This window comes from Manis pentadactyla, chromosome 7, assembly GCF_030020395.1.
Source record: "Manis pentadactyla isolate mManPen7 chromosome 7, mManPen7.hap1, whole genome shotgun sequence".
NCBI lineage: Eukaryota > Metazoa > Chordata > Mammalia > Pholidota > Manidae > Manis > Manis pentadactyla.
The window spans coordinates 30,569,948-30,591,040 of NC_080025.1; the positions used below are offsets into that span (position 1 = coordinate 30,569,948).

Sequence of the window (21,093 nt, forward strand, 5' to 3'; positions counted from 1 at the left end):
ATCCACAAAATAACTTGCTGGGATTTTGACTGGGGTTGCATTGAATCTATATACATTGAGTTGGGAGGAACTGACATCATGACAATATTGAGTTTTTGTATGAAAGACAGAGAATATCTCTTTTTTAAAGTTTACCTTTGATATCTTTCATCAAAGTTTTATAGTTTTCCTCATAGGCATCTTGTATATATTTTGTTAGATTTATACATACTTCATTTTGGGTGTGCTAATGTAAATTTTTTTTCTTTATTTCAAACTCCACTTGTTCATTACTGGTATATAAGAAAATAATTGACTTTTGTACATTAACCTTGTATCCTGCAACTTTGCCATAATCACTTATTAGTACCAGGAGTTTTTTTGGCTGATTCCTTCATATTCTCTCCACAGATGATCGTGTCATCTACAAACAAAGAAAGTTTTATTTCTTCATTCCCAATATGTATACCTTTTATTTCCTTTCTTGTCTTATCACATTGGCTAGGACTCCCAGAATGATGCTGAATAGCAGTGGTGAAAGGGGACATCTTTGCTGTGCTCCTGATCTTAGTGGGAGTTTCTCACCATTAAGTATTGAGTTTCTTACCAAATATGATGTTAGCTGTAGGTTTTTTTTTTTTTTTTTTAGGAGAGCAAATGAGACACTTATTTAGAGAGAAAGTGAGAGGACAGAGCTCCTGGCTCAGGCCAGAAGGGGATAAGGGAGCCCTAGGGTGGTGTGTTGTCTAGGGGTTTTATAGGCAGTTGAGAGACAAAGGGCTAGGGATGTACACCTGCTAAGTGGTCCCCAAATGTTTACCTTTGAAGAAACACCAAGTTTCTTATTAGTCTTCCTGGTTACAAGAATTTTACTGCTCTAATTTCCTCCAAGGATAGCAGCTTCCTGGTCTGGGAGCATATCACTCAAGGCTGCCTGCTTTGCTCCCACGGTGGGCTGAGTTATTGTCCGTATGTTAAGGAAGTTACTTTTTAGCAAGTTGGATTTTAAAATGCAATCTAATTTTCAAGATGGCATCCTTCCTGTTTTTACTATGTTGTTTTGGGCTTGCTTGCTACATTGGCCAGGCTGCAAATCATTTGTTTAGGACTGGAGGAAGGAAGGCAGCACCTGGGTAAGGTCAGAAAAACAGGCTGGGCCCCCCAGCAGGCCAGAGCAAATCCCACAATGGATTATCTTGCTTTGTTTTCTCCGGAGGCCCTCACCCTACACTGTCTAAACCCATGGTCCCTGTCTCTTTACCCCCTCTCCAGATGGAGACCCTAGCTGCTGCTAGGGAAAGGGGGCAATGACTGCTCTGGCTGCTTCAGGCTGAGAGGGGGCGCCGTAAAGGGTGCAGTTAGGTCTCCATCAGTGGTCAGCCAAGAGGGCCTTGGAAGATGGGCACTTCTATCTGGGGTTCCATTTCCATCACCATTTGCAGTTTCATGGCTTCAAAAGGATTTAGAAAACCAGCTCCATGTTGTAGTACTCCATAGGACTTCTGGGCCTTTGCTTTCAGAGGTCCTGGAGTGAATCAGAGACATTTTGTGAATAATTTGGAATGTACACACAATGCACAACTTTAATTACAGCACAGGTCCCACCTGTACTGCTGTTAAGATGTCTAGTGCCATTCTGTTTTGTATAACTGCTTGGCGCATTAGTTTTACTTTAGTATTAAGGCCTTTTGAGTAAAATTGGTTAAGTATTTGATATGCCAAATTACATACATCTTTTAAACCAAGAGATGGTACAAAAATGGAGGCTAGGTGATCATTCCAATGAAAAACACTCCTAGTCCATCGATGTTGGAGGCTTAGGAAGTTTGCAGGGTGTGGGGTGTTCTTAACTCAACACCCCTGCAGCCAAGGAGAAGTTCAGTTACTACACTTACTTAGTTCACTCCTTCTTAACAATCATGCTAGATTACTTACAAAACCTTCACTAAACATAACAAAGTCAAGCTTCTCTTTAAGCATTCTTCTCTTTTCAAAGATATAAGCCAGGCTGTATTGCAGGAGATAAATTTTTGTCTCAGGGAAATTTCTGTCTCAGAGAGTCTAGTTTAAAAACCTCCCAATTTTTTAGGATAATGATGAACCCAGTAAGTAGACTAGATTTCCAATAGAAGGATTTAGAAAACCAGTTTTATATTGTAGTAGATCACGGGACTTTTGACCATTTTCCTTCCTTGTGGCAAAATTAATTTAGCTGCATAACCTTATTATATTGTGTACTTCCCTTGGAGGGCCAAGCCTCTCCATCAGAGAGTTTGTATTGAGGCCAGGCTTGCGTGCAGAAGGTAAGACACTTCCTTTTCAGGGTTTGGGGATCAAATTGCTCCCAATTCTTCAGAATGCATGCCAGAGGCATGTCTGGCTTTAAACTTGAACACTCCCATCTCTGAAGTTATCCCAGACAAGCCCCCCAAAATGATGCTGGAGCTCTTGTTCACGGAGTCGAAGAATGAACTTCACAAACACTTAAGGTAGGAGAGCAAGTGAGAGACTTTTATTTAGAGAGAAAGTGAGAGGACAGAGCTCCTGGCTCAGGCCAGGAGGGGACAAGGGAGCCCCCAGCTGTAGGTTTTTTTTAACATATTCTTTATCAAGTTGGGGGAGTTCCCCTGTATTCTTAGTTTACTGAGAGTTTTCTTATCATAAATGGGCATAGGACTTTATTAAATGCTTTTTCTGCACCTTTTGAGCCTCAGATGCCTGGGATAAATTCTACTTAGTCATGGTGTATAATTATTTTCATACATTTTTGGATTTGATTTGCTAATATTTTGATGAGTATCTTTGCATCTATATTCATGAGATATTTGGTCTGTAGTTTTCTTTTTGTAGGGTATTTATCTGGTTTTGATAGTAGGGTAATCCTGACCTTATAGAATGAATTAGGAAGTATTCCCTCTGCTTCTATCTTCTGAAGGAGATTTTAGAGAAATGGGGTAATTTCTTCCTTAAATGTTTGTTAGAATTTGCAATGAACCCATCAGGGCTGGTGCTTTCTGTTTTGGAAGGTTGTTAATGATTCATTAGATTTCTTTAATAGATATAGGCTTATTCAGATAGTCTGTTTCTTCTTGTGTTAATTTTGGCAGATTGTTGTCTTTCAGATAATTCATTCATTTCATCTAGGTTATCAAATTTTGGGGCAGAGTTGTTCATAATATTCTTTTGTTAGCCTTTTAATATCCATGGGATCATTAATAATGCCTCTTCTTTCATTTCAGATAATAGTAATTTTTATTACTCATTCGTTCTTGCATGGATTCATTTCTTTTTTGTTTCTTAGCCTGAATAGAAGCTTATCAACTTTATCGATCTTTTCAAAGAACCAACTTCAAATTCAAATGATTTTCTCTGTTGATTTCTTGTTTTCATTTCATTGATTTCTGCTTTAATTTTTATTATTTCTTTTCTTTGACTGTTTATGTTTGTCAGTTCTGCCCTGCCTCTGACCCGCAGATTTGGAGGGAACATGACAGAATGCTGAAGATCTGAAAGGCCAGCCAGGGAACTCAAGGCTTCACAGCACAAGAGTAATACCGAAAAGGCACTCCTCAGATTTATTGAGCAAATGAACTTAAACATCTAAAGAATTCTGAGTAGGGGGTTCAACACACAGTCATTATCTGACCTTGAGTCTAGCCCAAGGGCGTGATGCTCCTCAAGGACACCGACACCATGTGAGGCGGTCATGAGTTGTAGGAACTGTTTTGGCTCTAATCGTTCTGGTGTAGGAGAAATAATCAAGTCATATGTATTTGTACATTTGATTTCTATTCTACTTGATTTATGTATTAATCCCACAAAGAAATTAAAAATTTTTTCTTAATATTATATAAAGTACATCATGCTGTTTACTGAGATTTACTTTTCCACTTCGGATAAAATCTTATGACAAAAATTCATCCATACATTTATTTGTTTTGACTGCTGTAAGTTATCAGTTGACTCATCCATTCTTCCATTGACGGGCAGCTTTTGGATTGTTTCTAGGTTTTTGCTGAATGGTGCTGTGGTGAACCTCATGCATTCCTCTTTTATATATAATTTTTTTCTGTTTCCATCTAAAATAATCATTTCTGGTTCATAGAATAAGTTTTTCTTTACCTTTAGAAGGTAATGTCAAAACATTTAAATATTTTAAATCTCACCAGCAACACTTAAAAGATTTTGTGAATCCACACTTTATCCAAAATTTGGTATTATAAGTCTTTTAAATTTTTGCCAGTGATATGCCTACATCATTGTGGTCTTGATTTGCATTTTCCTGATCAACAATAATGTCAAACATCTCTTAGTATTTATTGGCCATATGTAATTTCCTCATCTGTGAAATACTTCTTCATATCTTCTGCCTAATTTTCATTGAGTTGTTTGTGGTTTTCTTATTGAGTTTTAGAGTTCACTATATATTCTTAGTAATATTTGTCATTTATCTTTGGCATGAAATTGAGATATTGTAAATATCTCCTCAAAATTCTAATTTACCTTTTTACTTGTTTTTGATTAGTACAAGTTCTTAATCTTAATAAGCCCTGCACATTTAAGTTTTCTCTGAAGTTAACAATGGTCTTTTTGTACATCTGCTTACTTCTTTACATACTTGTTGCTAATATAATCTAAATCCTTCTTAAAGTGTACAAATTTCCTCAAGATATTCAAATTAGGTATTCTGTCAATTTCACCTTCCTGAAAAAATCCTTCCTGGAACTTTGTGACCTGTTCTATCCTGGACATGTTGCCTTTTAGGCACTGCGGTCACCTTCAGATCTCCAATAAACCCATTCCTGGAGACTCCTTTTCTCTGTTTCTTGGATCCTAGGGCTTACTCTTTCTTATTTCACTTTGTTGTTTGGTGGAGCACTCCTATACCTTCCTGAGAAAGAGTGTAAGAGAGATTTTAGAGAGCTGCATTTTGCTCTCATACTTTCCGACATGAGTGGAATTGCAGTTGGACATTATTTCCTTTCAGAAGTTTGATGACATTGTTTCATTGTCTTACAGCTTCAACTGTTATGTTTTAAGAAGTTTGGTGTTATTCTGATTCTTGGTTCTGGTATGAAACCCTTTTTCCCCATCCCTCTGGAGATTGTAGGATCTTCTTTTTCCCTAGTGCTTTGAAATGCCATGATAGGATATGATGTGGGTCTGTTTTGGACCACTGTACCAGGCAAGCATGCTTTCAGTTCCAAGAAATTTTCTGAAATTTCTTCCCTTCCATTTTTTCTGTTTTCTCTTTCTGGAACCCCTATTATTTAGGTATTGAATCTTCTAGATTGATCTTCTAGTTTTCTTGTCTTTTCTCTCCTACTTTTCTTACCTTTGTATTTTAATTTTACTTTCTGGGTTATTTCCCATATTCTACATTCTGTATTGATCCTCTACTTCATCTTAACCTCTTTCATATCTGCTATCATAATTTTAATTTCCAGAAGCTTGCTTATTTGTTCTCTGAATTTTTTTTCCTTTAATAGCACCGTGTTCTTCTTTTATGAATGTAACAACTTCTTTTATTTTCTCAATATGTTGGTCACAGCAGGCAAGAGACTTTCCTGACCCTCCTGATACTCCCTGGCTGTTTGCTCAAGCCAGAAGCTGTCCACCAGAGGGCCGACTGGAAAGCCTGTCCACGTCCATGTGGCCTGCTGAACTGTAGTGGCCATTATAGGGCGATTGAGTGGGTATTCCTTAGGATATTCCCAATGTCAAGATCTTGGTTTTATTCCAGGGAGACTTTTTGATGTCAGGATCTTAGTTCTTTTCTCTCTTCCAGAGAAGATTTCTGTTTTTCTGCCAGGTGCATGTTGGTTGACAGCCAGCTGTCTGGGAGCTGAGAAGGTCAGGGGAAGCTGCTGACTTCAGTTAGTTTATGGGGACCAACTCCGTTCTTGCTGGCGGCCTTTGGTCCGAGTTTCCCAGGGCCACGGACCTCATTCACCGGGCCCCCGACACCAGCACGGCTTCAGCCAGGAAGGAGGGCCGGGGCTCTCGGGATCCCGGCCCCGCGACTCCGGCCTCCGCCCCGCATGGCCTCACCTGCTGCCTGGAAACCGGCGCTGCCCCACCCCCTACCCCACGTCCTGCGCAGCCAAGGCACCAGGACCCCCCTGAATTGACCTACTTTTAAATTTACTGAATTTAAGAAACAAATGGAAACAGTCAAAAGGGTATTATTGAATACCCAGTATACAGCCCACACAGTGCTAAGTATTTTCAAGGCCACTAAGAATCTCCTTCTTGGTTTTTTTTTTACCTCCATGCTCCTTAAATATCAGTACTCTGCAAGGTTCTGAGGACCACTTTTTGTCTCATTCCTGGATAATCACATCCACTCTAGTAGATTTAATTATCGTCTATATGTTGAGCTGCCCCAAACATGTCTCTAACCTTGTGCTCACCCCTCAGTGTTAGGCATGTGTACCTGCTTCTAGTTCATTTGGACAGACAGCTGTGTCCACAAGAACCAACCTGCCCCAGATCCAATCATCTTCCCCACCCCCAGGGATCCAGGAGTCCCAGACCTGATCTTCCCACACTTCCTGTCTTAATGGACTTATCATCATGTGCTATTACAAACAGAAGAGTTCATTTTTACAAGTCCATCTTTTTGTTTGTTTTCTGCTTTTGCTGGAATGCTAAAAAAGACTTTTCTTACTCCCAGCTCAGGTAAAAATTTGTCTATATTTATTTCTATTTCTTTTGTGGTTTAATCAAATATTTTATCTTTCCAAAACTTAGTTTGGTTTGAGGCATGGATTTAATGCCCCAACACCACTTATGGAAAAAAAAAATTAATCTTTTCTTGTATTTGTTTGAGTAAGATTGCCAGCTGATTCTCTAGGGTTTTCCAATTAGTTAATAGTGCACATTTCACCCTCTGATATTTAAGTCACCTCTGTTAGAATGTTTTGGTTGCTTACATGGAAATCCAACTTCAACTGTCTTAAGCAAGAAATCAGAGCATCAGAATGAACAGATGTTGCTTCCATCATGGCTGAACTTGTGGATTCATATGATGCCTTAAACAACTTGTTTCTCTATCCCTGGGCTCTGCTTCTTTCTGGGTGGCTCTCATTTTCAGAGAAGTACACTGTAAACAGAGACTACATGTTAAGTTAACCACAGGCCCCTATTTAACAGACTTTTTTTTCTCCCTGTGACATATCTCCATGGAGCCTTGGTAGGCTGCCTGTCCATGTTATTTTTGATCAACTTTGTTTGCCAAAACTCGGTACAGAGGTTCTCATCCTGTCATATTGGGCCAAGCAGCTCTATGAATAACTTTACCAGTTAACTAGCAGATGGAGTCGGACAACACCTTCCTGTCTAGGTTTTTGGACAGCAAGAGTAGGCTAAGCTCTGTTTCTTACTAAAACATTTTAGTCTTGGATTATGGATAGGGAAAGTCGACGGGGAGAGGTTACAGAAGGGGTCTTTCCTTTGTGTGACCATCCCGTAAACTGCATTTCAAGCCTATCATCCAAAGAGGTTTGAAAGGGCAGCCTGTCCACATTTGTCCCGCAGCAAGGCATGGAGGGAAGTGCCCCCCAGCAAGGCCTAGGGGTTTGGATTTCCTGGTAGTTTCGGTTCCTACCATACACCCCCCATTGCAATTACCAGGCTCCAATTCTTGGGGCTTAAACTTTAGCAAAGAGGTGGGAGCAAAGTACAGAACTTAGTTATTGCAGTTTGGCATGATTATTAGACTGGACCTTAGCATTTGCACATACTTGGCTCTGTTTTCTTGTTTCTAGCCAAGCCACCTTGGTCTGGAATCTGTCACTTGCTGGTACATTCTCCTCAGGGCTTTGAGTTAAGCCTTAACTTGAGGAGGGCTGTGGTCTGAGGCCCATGGGGCCAACTTATACTAGATTAGCAGCATTCCTTCCTGGGGTGGGGAAATCCTCAGAAGCTCCCAACTCCTCACTTTTCCTGGGGGTCTTTGACTTGTAAACCTACCCCCATACCAATATCTACCTTCACTAAAGTCTTTATATTTGAAAGCCCAGTGGTGTGTGTCCGTTCACTTCACATCTCCCCCAGGAGCCGAGCCCTCTGCCCCTCCCCACCCACGCCAAGGCTCTCCTCCCTCACCACCTCACGTGTGTCCAGAGAGAAAATCAGGTTTTCTGGCTGTTGGAGGGGCTGGTGACGAGAGAGATTTCTACAAACCATCACTGCAAAGCCAGCTGGTGGGAGAGCAGACACCTGTGGCTGGGGCCAGCATCTGTCCCACCTGCGGTTGGCTGACGACAGTGTCTGTGGCACACAGGGTCAGCTTTCTGCTCAAGTGTACGCTGGGCAGCTGACTGGCACTGGCTATGGGGGCAGGGGAGTGGAATTTTCCAACCCATGGAAAATGAGACACCATAGGAAAAAAACAACAGGGAGACAGATTGGGAAAGGTTATTTGCAGTATCTTAAAGTGAACACAGTCTAACATCTGTAGTATACAGGCAAAGGAAAAAAAGCCAGGGTCTCCAATTGGAAAGAAAGGGGGTATAAGCCCAAATAACAGCGACAGCAATGAGCCAGGCAATTCAAGACAAGGAAGCCCCATAGGTTAATAAGCACAGGAAGATATGTGCCATCTCAGTGGTAATGGCAGAAATGAGAGTAAACGACAAGGACATACCCCTGTATACTTGCTAGATTGGCATAAAGCAGGAAGCTAATAGTGCTGAGTGTCAGTGGAGATGCAGGTACTGCAGTGGGACCAGGGTGGTCCTTGTCTAGGGGATTTATAGGCAGTTGAGAGACAAAGGCCTAGGGATGCAGACCTGCTAAGTGGTCCCCAAATTTTTATCTTTGAAGAGACATTAAGTTTCTTATTAGTCTTCCTGGTTATTTACAAGAATTTTACAACTCTGATTTCCTCCCAGGAGAGCAGCTTCCTGGTGTGGGAGCATATCACTCAAGGCTGCCTGCTTTGCTCCCAAGGTGGGCTAAGTTATTGTCTGTTTGCTAAGAAACTTACTTTGTAACTATTTGGGTTCTAAGATGGGAAATAAGTGTTTAATAATAACTTTATCTATAAATAACTGAAAAGAAAAAAATTGTCCTCTGTCCTGTTTTTGCTGTAGCATCGATGTCTTCTGCTCCTTGGCCTTTGGAGAAAACATGGCATTGTAAGGCCACCGTCTTTTTGGACAAGGACAAGATCTTCCTTAGTATAACCTCTTTACATACAAGTCTGAGTGGAAGGGAAACCAACTTCCCAAAAATTCTCTGGTGTGTTGGATGGAATGTTGTGGAATCGGTGCCTTGAGCAGGAAGCCAACTTCTCTTCTCTTTTAAATTTCACATTCCTTACATGTGTGTCCAAGCAATTTTTGTCTTCTTTTTTCTGAACTACCTCAATATGAGACAAAATTTTGTCTCTGTTTCATCATCTTTAAAATATGGTTCCACAAATGCTTTCTGTTTGACTTTATCTTGTTTATCACCATGAGTGCTTGGAGTCTTTGTGGGAGCTGAGAATTCCTCCCCTTCATCCGCCACTTGGAGGAAACCATCTTCCAAACAGGACCCCTATTTGTGTGTTGTCCTATCAAACATATCTTCCAAGCTGTCATTCAATTTTCTTCCTCTGTGTGGACTTTTTTCTCCCTTCTGCTCTTGCTTCTTCGTTTTTAAAAGCACAGTTTCACTAACCAAGGTACAGTCCATGTCCACTGTCTCTCCTCCTGCTAATCTTGACTGACTGCCATCCTTTGTGTCTATTACTGTAATGTCCGTTTTATACTGAGAAAGGTCTGCTCCTGGATCTATACTCCACTGGATATTTTCAAAGGATACATTTTGGTTGTTTTGTAGACTTTGTTTTAGCAATTCTACATGGATTTAACTGAACAACTGATGCACGTTCACATGCTCCACGGACTGACCTGGTTATTTTTACTGGCTCACGAGAACTAGCACCCTTCAAGTCCTCGAAATGATTCTCTGTCTCCAAACTTTCATGTGAATGTAGAGGGACTTTAAAGATAGGATTTTCTTCTTTTATTTGTAATGGTGTTTCATTGTCTGGAGAGGATTTACTCAAGGACTGAGGCTGCACTCCTGTAAATGGCTCTGGGGAATCTCTGGTTAACACACAGCTCCCACTCATGGCCTCACGGCTTGAGGAGGGCCCTCTGGAATGGGCTTCCAAGCCTCCCTGAGAGCCGCCTGCCTAAGTCTGATTTTAGAGGTCTCCCTTCCTTGGCTTTTCTCCTGACACTGAACAGCTGAAAATCAGTCAGACAGATCCAGAGGTTTATCCATCACATGGTCTCATTCATGGAAGAAAGATTATCCAGCAGAAAAGGAAAAGCATTTTCTTTATCAAAAGAGGCTTGTGGGCAGTGTACTTCATCTTCACTTTCTTCATTGATTTTCTTTCTTTTGGATGGCCTGCCTCCCAATGGTTTCAGGGCCACCACACGGCTGTCTCTATCAGTAACAGCATCTTTAATGGGATCCACACTGTCCTGTTCACTTACAGATTCACTTACGTTTTTATTTTTAAGCATCTGCTTGTTAGAAGATGACTGGCTAATATTGTTCACTTCAGACCCAAGATTGTGATGTGTGAAAAGGGCACTATCTTCAGATTTTTATCTAGTTTTCTCTGATCTAGAATTAGATGTGTTGCTGAAAGGCAGTGTTTTCAGATGGGGTTTTTTTTCCCCAGTCTCTAAAAGGGAAGGGGACAAACTTGTATTCAAAGCTATACTACTTCTCACATTAGAGATAGCTCCAAATACAGGGGATGATACCTGAGGCGTCAATTCTTCTTGAGGAGGAGACTTTGATTCAGAATCTGAAAACCCTAAACTGTCTTCACTATTTCTTCTAGATTCTTCAAAAGATGGTTCCTTATAATCCCCTTCTAGACAGTGGCAGAGCTCATCACCACGAGGGCTCATGGGACCTTGAGGTTTAGATTCTTCTTGAACACGAAGTCCAGCTGTTTCAGCAACAACTGTAACTGAATTAAAAGATGACCTATCAGTGGGATAACTGTTCATTCCATGTGTTTTAGGCATAGGAGATTGACTCTGATCACAAGTGTCAGCCACTAGAATTTCATTTTCATTAGGTTTATGCTGTGGATGAGTTGGAAATTTTGGAACTTTTCTCAATTCATCTGTACACATGGAAGGGTCTGGTTTAGCATGTGCTTGTTCTCAGTATCGGATGTGGAGGTTCTCCTTTCTTCGTAGCCGGCTGATGCCAGAAAATGAAAAGGCTGTAATTGGTGAATCCAGAATAACATTTCATCAGATGTAGATCAGATGCCTGATGTTGCTGAACATTCTCAATTTTCTGCTGCAGCTGTTCAGAAAGCTTTTTATTTTCTTCCTGTAGAGTATTCTTTTCATTCATAAGCTCTGTGATGAGTTTAAGATTCTGCTGCTGGATATTTTCAAACTTGCTTTTCATTCATAAGCTCTGTGATGAGTTTAAGATTCTGCTGCTGGATATTTTCAAACTTGCTGTTTTTCCGGATATGTTCTTCAGTTATTACTGCACAGTGATCACATAATCCTGCTCTTAATCCATCTTCTAAAACTTTGATGGTTTCATGAAGGACTTTCTGTTACTCTCTCAGCTGTTGATTTTTGGTGAAGAATTCTTCTAGTCTCTGTGCATCTAAAATTCGCTCCTTTTTCAGTTTGGTTACTTTTACTTGTAAACCTTGTACTTCTTTATCATGATACTCCTTTAATTTTTTCCAAAGTTCCTTAAAGTCATTAGATACATCTGCAGAACTAGAGCTTCCACAACTGCTTCCAAAGATGTTCATCTTGCTTAACATGCTCCACACTCCTGCTTGCCTCATGTCTCTGACCTTTTCTGTTACCCTGTGTAGGTATGAAGCTGTATCTGGACAGGTGAAATATCACAGCTCAGAGATCGCCCGGGGATCCGTGCAAGCGCCGGCAGGGAACGGGCGCGCTCCGGGCGGTGGAGCGACGGCTGCCCTCTCCTCCTCCAACCCTCACTACCTGCCGGCCCGGGCGGGAAGGCCGGCCCCTCGGGGCAGCCCGCGCTTTCCGGGAGGGACTGGGCGCGGGGGAGTCAGGAGGGAGCCAGCCCCTTGGGCGGGCGTGGAGGCGGCTGGGCCCCCCGCCCGCCGCACGGTGGCGTCCTATTTTTTTGAATTTTAAACCAGATTTGGATGACTATGATTTTATTTTGAATAAGTAAAAAAATGCACGTGATACAAAATGGAAAAGATGCAAAAGATACACCATGAAAAGGCTCAGCCCTCTGTTCAGTTTTCCTTCCCAGAATAACCACTACATTGAGATTATCTTCCATGTTCTCCCAGAGATATTCTGTAGACATATGAGCTTTGTAAACACATACATACACACATAGTCGCATACTAACCACTATTTGCCCGTGTGATTTTATCTCTTAACAAATCTTAGAGATGTTTCCATAGGTCAGTACATAGAAAGATTTATCTTACAGCCTTTCTACTGAGCTTTTTAAAGTGTATTTTTAATTTTAACTAAACAAACAGTTATATCTAGTTTAGTTTAAAAAATCAAATGGCCCATAAGAATTATTACCGAAAAACAATAACCCTCTTTGCTACTAATTCCTAATCTTATGGGAAACCACGTTCAACTCTTTTGGTTATTTCTGGATTATTTGTATTTCTCATATTTCTAAATACTATACAAAATGTTGACATTCTTAGTTTTCCGCTTTAAATATTAGGTATTCACTTTTTACAACTCCCACATTTAGATGGCATTAAGGAGCTAGTGAATCAGATGGAGAAGATCAGAACAGTAGAAAAATCAAGAGAGGGCAGTACTAGTAAAGCCAAGAGAAGTCCGAGTTTTAGAAAAGGGAATAGTCATGTATCAAGGGCTTCAAAGTGCCCCGGAGGTAAGGGCTGAGTCTGCCCCTCTATCTGGCTACTTAGGTGTTGACTTGCGTGTCCAGCAACAACAGCTTCAGGAGGGCTGGGGTTTGCTATGAAATGTACACAGCCATGTGAGAGTGGCCAAGGGATTAATTCTGGGCTGTCAGAACAGTGAGCCAGATGGGATGGAGAGGGGAAGGAGCAGGGGGTCCCGAGAGCTAGAAGCCCTACACCTTTGCTCAGCTGCTCCCAGGATGCATAGCTTCCTTCTCCTAGCAAGGGAAATCACAATGTTTTGTAAGTCACATAGTCTCCTGGCGGGGCATCTAGAGTTCCCAGGTAACGCCTTAAACAGCAGGCACCCAAATCCTTCAAACAAGACAGCTTGCCTTCACTTGCCCTCAAAAGGAAGACGAATGGAGGGAGAGTCTCTCCGCTGGAACGCAGATGCCACTGCCCAGTTCATGGGATGATGGAAGGATAGAGAAATCCATGCCTCATCCTTTCTTAAGTACCTGTGGCTTATGTAAGTTTTCAGTGAAGCGTGCATTTTAAATTCCCACCATGTGTTGTAACAGACGTCATCCTGAGCTCTGATCCAGGACCAGAAGAGACCCAGAGTGCAGCCTCCCATCATGATGCTACTTTGGTGGAAGGACAAGAAGGTGGGTTTCAGGAGGTTGAAAAGGACTTGGAAAATAAGAAAATACAGACAGAAAGTGAAGACTTGTCATTCAAAAAGTTGGTGGATAGTAGGTTGGAGAGAATGGGAAAAACTGAAAGAGTAAGATCCTGAAGGATTCACGAGGGAGTGAGAGAAAAAATACAGGCTCTTTTGTTAAAGCACCCATATATCTAATGGAAAAAAGTGTTTGCATACTTGTTTTACAGTTTACACCATCAGTTCAAACCCAGCTCATTAAGATTTAATGAAGGACCACACTGTCAGCATCAAGAGTACAGACCCGGACAGCCTGGATCCTTACTATGATTTGAAAAATAAGTTACTAAGGTCAGAGATAATATGATTAATATGATGCGCACTTTCAGCTAGCCTCAGACATGCGCACCATGCTTGATGCATCAAAGAAACTGCTGCAACAAGAGGAGGAAGTTGTCAAGAGCAGGATGATGGTAGAAAGACTGAAATTAAGACAGGAGGTACCTCTTTTTTTTTTTTTAACTGGTTTTATTAGGACTTGCTCTTTTTTCTATCCATTACAACTTCTGCAAATTAAAAATAAGACCTTATTAAAATTAAAAAGGGCAATTTATGGTGTGCTTCCTCAAAGAAGAGGTTGGGGTGAGACAGCTGGGCTCAAGCACATTGACTTGGTCTCACAAAGGAAAGTCAAGACCCAAACCCTGGTGGTTATAAGGATACAACTTGAGTGTGGGTGCATGTGGGTACCTATGCTGGGGGCGGGGTAGAGACCACATTGGAGCAAAATTAGTGGGGTGATGTAAATCATTTTTCTAGAAGTTCTGTAAGTCCACATTGAGAACTGTTTTTAGAAATTCATCTCATCTTAGATATTACCTTCTTTAAGACAGTCCCATAAATACTCAGCTTGGTTCAGTTCTTCTCTGTGATGTGTAACCTCTGTTCTTCAGAGCTGTGGAGAAACCCTGCCACTGCCCTGTTCCTGGCACTTCGTACTCTTAGGTGAATCTGAGCCTTCACCTGCGGATGGGACAAGCAGGCTGAAAGCCATCTGAGTGACGATATCACATCTCAAATAAGAGTGCCTTTGACCCAGGCTGAAATTCAGGTTCAGCTCTTAGGAGCTGTGCAGCCTTGAGTGATTTGGTAACATCTCTGAGCCTCAGTGTCCTATCCATAAAATGGGAATAATAAAGTACTTACCTAAGAGGTCAACATGTCAAAGTGGATACCTGTACAAAGTGGTAACGTAATATGCAATGCATACCAGACTTTAATTAAACTGAAAAATATTAGGACTTTCATCAGATAAAAAATAATTGCAAAGGGATTATAATAGAAGCAAACCAAAGGGATTATAATAGAAGCAAACAGCCCCACACGTCACGTCTCTCCCCTTCCTCTCTGCCTACCATGCTCATCACTTTTAGCCTTGTCTGATTTTCATTTATTCTAGTGGTCAGCTCCATATCTATAATTTAGAATCTGCAGCACTCTAGATTTTCCAACTTTAAGATGTCATCTTAAAGTGTTTAAGATGACATCTTAAGTGTTGTCTATTCACTTCTTGCTATGAGAGTTAAGGATTTAGCTCCCAAGCACTGTTGCAACTACTCCCGCCCAGCACACTTCAACCCTCCATTTCTTGTTCAATGTAAATACAATGGACTCTCCCCGCCACTCCCCATCTTGTGTTGTGAGTGTTGGCAGCCCACCTCTTTCTGTCTCAACCTTTGGCAGCTGACATTTAAATATTTACTTTAAAATATCAAAGTTGGTTACATTCATAGCCTGCTTTGCAATGATAATGAACTTTTCTGCTATTTGTCTACAACTTGATTCTAAATATTGAAAATAATTAACAGCATTGCATTACACATTACTATGAACAGCTTTGCATATTGCACTAAAAATTGTTCCCTGGATAGTCAAACAGTATCTATAAACACAATACTTTCTCACTAGCACTTGTGAGCCCTTAAATGCAAATGGTCCTAACATAAAACTCAATCACACCACATTTCGGTTTGCCTTACTATATTTGGAAAATGTCTGTCTTAAACTTTTTCTCTTGAGTTTCTCTTTACTCTTTCATTGTTGTAAGAAGAAACGTATGTTTTAACATGTTTTCTTGACTTTCTCCCTATTGTCTGCCAACTTCTTATTCATCTTACCCATGGCTTGGGAACTCTTCCACTTTTCTTTTTGAAACTCCAGTATTTTTTCTTATTTAGGCTGGTTTGCTTTTACAGCTCTTTGTTCTTCCTGGAGTTCCTAGTTACTTCCTTAGATCCAAGGTCTTTATTATACTTCATTTACTTTTTTCAGAGTGCGTGATCATTCCATTTGGTCTAAATAAATAGTCGTACCATTTTCTCCAGGGGTCCTTGCAGGACCGCATGCTCTGCTCCAGGCCTGGTCGTTTCCTGGGACTGCCGCGGAGCCACCACCACAGCGCTGTCCTGCGTCAGTCTCCCGGCTCCCAGCCACTGCATCCAACACCCACACATTTTACCAGAAAACATTCCCAAGTGCTTCCAGTGAAGGGGTGGGTGGGAAGTGAATTCTCTGGCACTTGCCTGTCTGAAAGTGCCTTTACTCTGCCATCATTCTGCAGAATAAGGGTATCACAGGCTTCTTCCTCCTGTTTTGCTCTCTAGAGGCTTTTAGAATTTTTTTTCAATCTCTGGGATGCCCAAATTTCACAAAAATTTCTAGGTGTGGGTCATTAATCTTTCTGGACATTCTTTTGTCTTTCCTGACAACTTCTGGAGCTTCTGTTATTTGTCTGATAAATTCACCCCTTCTGTTTTCTTTGTTTTTTGTTTCTGGAATTCTTATTAGTCATATGTTGGGCCTCCTAGATTAAGCCTCTATGTCTTTTACTTTTCAGTTCAATTTTCTGTATGTTTGTCATTTGGATTTGCTTTCTGAGAGATTTCTTTGATTTTATTTTCCTAGCTAGCCATCTATTGATACGCAATTTCAGTAGGTACTTTTTTGTTCTATTTTTAGTAATTTCTCATTTTCAGACTGTTTGTTTTCCTTGTTTCATGGATATTTGTTCCTATCTTTGTGATGGTACTAATTACATTAAAGTGTTATCTTCTGTTTCATTAATTAGTTCTATCTCTTCTAGGGACAGCTTTTCTCTGTTTACTTGTTCTTTCTCTCGGGACTTCCATTCTGCAGATTTGACCCAGATGTCTGATAATCTTTGGGTATCTGTTTATATTTGAAAATGAGGGAATTCAAAGATCACCTCCGGGTACTGCCTGCAGAGGCGGAGCTGCCATCTGGACTCACTTTGCTTTAGACGAGGCAGGCGGGCTGGGAGGAGGCGGCTGCTCTGCACAGGCCCGCGGAGGGGAGTCTCACCCGATCACCAACACCACTCAAGCTCCTTTAGTTCTTCCCAGAGAGTTTGTTTGATGTCTTTAGAAAAGATATTTTTTCTTTGCTTCATGGCTGAGCATCCAACCTAGGGAAGTGGGGGAGGATTGGTTGTCATGTGCAGGTCTTTAGCATATGCCCCCGTGTGCTGCCCTGTTGCACGCCTGCCATGGGGCTGAGGCCTTCCAGGAGGTCTCACTCCTGATGCCTGTGTCCAGCCTGCTCAATAATCTGGGCTCAATAATCTAGGGACCCCTTCGTCCATCAGCCCTTCTCTACATTTAATGTTTTACAGAAATTTGTGGAACTCCATGGTTTGTCAATAACAACTCCTATTCCTTTTTATTGGACTTTTAAGCTATTATTTATTAGCATTTTAAAACAGTTTATAAATTTATGTATTCAGTCTGCCATCTGAGACTGAAAATCTTCCATTTCCTTTAGTAATCACGAGATGATTTCGTTGTTGCCTCTCAGGAAGAAATGGGAAGGATGTTCAGAATTGCAGACAACTCTCATGACTGCTGGAGTTGAGAAAATTCATGGGACATGAGAGTGCTTCTCTGCTCCTGGTCCCTAGAAAGGCCCTTCAGAAATGAGGGCAGGGAGAACCATGGACCTGCCCCAGGCCGCTTCACATGTATTTGGCTTCTGTTCTCCCACACATGTATAGGACTGAATTTGGCACTGATGTTTTCTTTAATGAATGCTTATTACGTATCATGTATAATACACACATCATTTTATTTGCTAGTACATGGATATTCAGTGAGTTTAAGTATTATATTTAAGCATGTATCACACAGCTTATATGAGGTAGAGCTAGAATTTTGGCCAAGACTGTTTCTCATACCTTTTGCACTCTCCCCTAAATGGGGCAACAGCATATTAATGTGTTAAGTATTCATCACCTCCCCCCAAACCAAATTTGAGGTGAAGTAGAAAATGTGCCAATTTTGGAGTCAGAACATTTGAATTTTAGTTTTGCCTCCGACACCTTGGTAATGTTACCTTAGATCAATTGCTAGACTTTTCTGACCGGTGGTTTCACCATCTAGATAGAAAAGTAAAAAACACCTCTGTGTCAACCACAGGTTACAGAACCACACAAGAGCGTGTGTATTAACAGGCTCTGCAGATAACCATACCAACAGCTCACACCTACAGTACTTTATAATTTGCAAAACGCAGTAACATTGTGCAGGAATTCCTGTTTTACAGACAAAAACTGCAGCTGAATGTTTTGATATAACACAGCTCATACATACTTGGCAGAATGGGAACTGAAACCTGGCTCTTATTCCTCCAAATTCCCTGATTTTTACACTTTATAATTTTGCCACCTGATTTACACAAGAATTGGTTAATTACTAGGCCATTAACAATAGAATTTCTTCACAGAGCTTAGTAATTTAAAATACTAAATGGAATTACTCAGTATTTGTTCTATTCATAATTTAATCCACTACTTTTCAGGGACTCAACTATTGCATTAAGTACAGTGCAACTATATTAATTATTCACTTACTATTTGAACATATTAAATCCTATCACAATGGCCAAAACATGAAGCAATTCTTTAAAGGTGCTTAAGAGCAGTAAGGAAATGCAGCCTGACACGACGTGGCACAGGTCATAATCCTTGACAGAGATGGTCCCATTTCTAGTAGTTGGATATTTTCAGTAAGATAAAGAGCTAGCTGCATCCTAAGTAATTTTTTTTTTTAACATTTTAGCAAGTAATGTAACATTCACATGGTTCTTCGGCTTTAGAGTGCACCACTGCCAAATGAGCATAAATCCCCGAACCTAATCTCCGTGACGTCCTGGTGGAGAAGGGCTCACAGCCACTCCACCCAGAGTCCAGTCATCTAGGATGTCTAGGCCTCAGTGAAGTCTTCTCATGGATTAGTGAGAAAATGGGCCATTAAGCCCCAGAGATGGGGTACAAAACTAATGGACGGGCTGAGGACAAACGAAGCCAGGCAGAGGGAGACAGTGAGGTCTGAGAACTGGAAGCAAACCACAAGACTTTGTCTTCTGGGCATTGGTACGCCCTGGGGTTGTCGGTGCACTGGCAGGACCAAAGGGTGCTGATCACCATCAGGCTACAGGAACCGAAACGAACAGTGTTCTAGAGCAAAGGCACTCAAGTCTCCGCACATATGAAAGAGAAGCTGACGAGCACTTGCTGGCCGTCTGTGGCACTGGACCCATAGGCCCACACGCTCTGTGGGTTTCATCACTGCACAGAGCGTGCTGGAGCCAGGCCTGACCTTCCCACCCTCCTTGGGCCACTCACCTGCCAGTTGGACCAATTCACTTCATGGGAGACAGTAGACTTGGCTGAAAGATTTGTAATTTCAATGCAATTTACCTAACATGAATCGTAAATTCACCTAAATTGAAAAATCAGAATGTAGCTGGAGAAATAGTAAAAATAGGGGATACAACCTCATTGTAGAAACCATATAAAATACAAAATATATCTTGAAAAATCATTAATAATCCCATAAACTCTGAGTAGCTGTATTCTTTAAAGAGTAACTTATGTATAAGGAGGCTCTAAATTCTCAAATAATCACATAAAAAAGAATTGTCTGAAACCACCAAAGACTGCCATGACATCACCTTCTAGAAAGGATCAAAGGATAATGACTGTTCTTAAATTTCTGGTTATTTTTTTTTTTTAATAGAAGGAATGCATTCATGATAAAAACTCTCAACAAAATGGGTATAGAGGGCAAGTACCTCAACATAATAAAGGCCATATATGATAAACCCACAGCCAACATCATACTGCACAGTGAGAAGCTGAAAGCTTTTCCTCTGAGATCAGGAACAAGACAGGGATGCCCACTCTCCCCACTGTTATTCAACATAGTACTGGAGGTCCTAGCCACGGCAATTAGACAAAACAAAGAAATACAAGGAATCCAGACAGGTAAAGTAGAAGTTAAACTTTCACTATTTGCAGGTGACATGATACTGTACATAAAAAACCCTAAAGACTCCACTCCAAAACTACTAGAACTAATATCGGAATTCAGCAAAGTTGCAGGATACAAAATTAATACACAGAAATCTGTGGCTTTTCTATACACTAACAATGAACTAAATAGAGAAATCAGGAAAACAATTCCATTTACATTTGCATCAAAAAGAATAAAATACCTAGGAATAAACCTAACCAAGAATTGAAAGACCTATACCCTGAAAACTATAAGACACTCTTAAGAGAAATTAAAGAGGACACTAACAAATAGAAACTCATCCCATGCTCTTGGCTAGGAAGAATTAATATTGTCAAAATGGCCATCCTGCCCAAAGCAATATACAGATTCGATGCAATCCCTATCAAATTACCAACAGCATTCTTCAACGACCTGCAACAAATAGTTCAAAAATTTATATGGAAACACCAAAGACCTCAAATAGCCAAAGCAATCCTGAGAAGGAAGAATAAAGTGGGAAGGGATCTCGCTCCCCAACTTAAAGCTCTACTACAAAGTCATAGTAATCAAGACAATTTGGTACTGGCACAAGAACAGAGCCACAGACCAGTAGAACAGAATAGAGACTCCAGGCATTACCCAAACATATATGGTCAATTAACATACGATAAAGGAGCCATGGACATACAATGGGGAAATAACAGTCTCTTCAATAGATGGTGCTGGCAAAACTGGACAGCTACATGTAAGAGAATGAAACTGGATCACTGTCTAACCCCATACACAAAAGTAAATTCGAAATGGATCAAAGACCTGAATATAAGTCATGAAACCATAAAACTCTTAGAAAAAAACACAGGCAAAAATCTCTTGGACATAAACGTGAGCGACTTCTTCATGAACATATCTCCCCGGGCAAGGGAAACAAAAGCAAAAATGAACAAGTGGGACTATATCAAGCTGAAAAGCTTCTGTACAGCAAAGGACACCATCAATAGAACAAAAAGGTACCCTACAGTATGGGAGAATATATTCATAAATGACAGATCTGATAAAGGATTGACATCCAAAATATATGAAGAGCTCACGTGTCTCAACAAACAAAAAGCAAATAATCCAATTAAAAAATGGGCAGAGGACCTGAACAGACAGTTCTCCAAAGAAGAAATTCAGATGGCCAACAGGCACATGAAAAGATGCTCCACATCGCTAGTTATCAG

At 40.8% G+C, this 21,093-nt stretch overlaps 1 pseudogene; it reads right to left on the reverse strand.

Annotated features, from left to right (window-relative positions):
• Positions 1-8,927: 8,927 nt before the first annotated feature.
• On the reverse strand, positions 8,928-11,855 carry LOC118908294 (DNA endonuclease RBBP8-like; annotated as a pseudogene).
• Between the last annotated feature and the right edge of the window lie 9,238 nt (positions 11,856-21,093).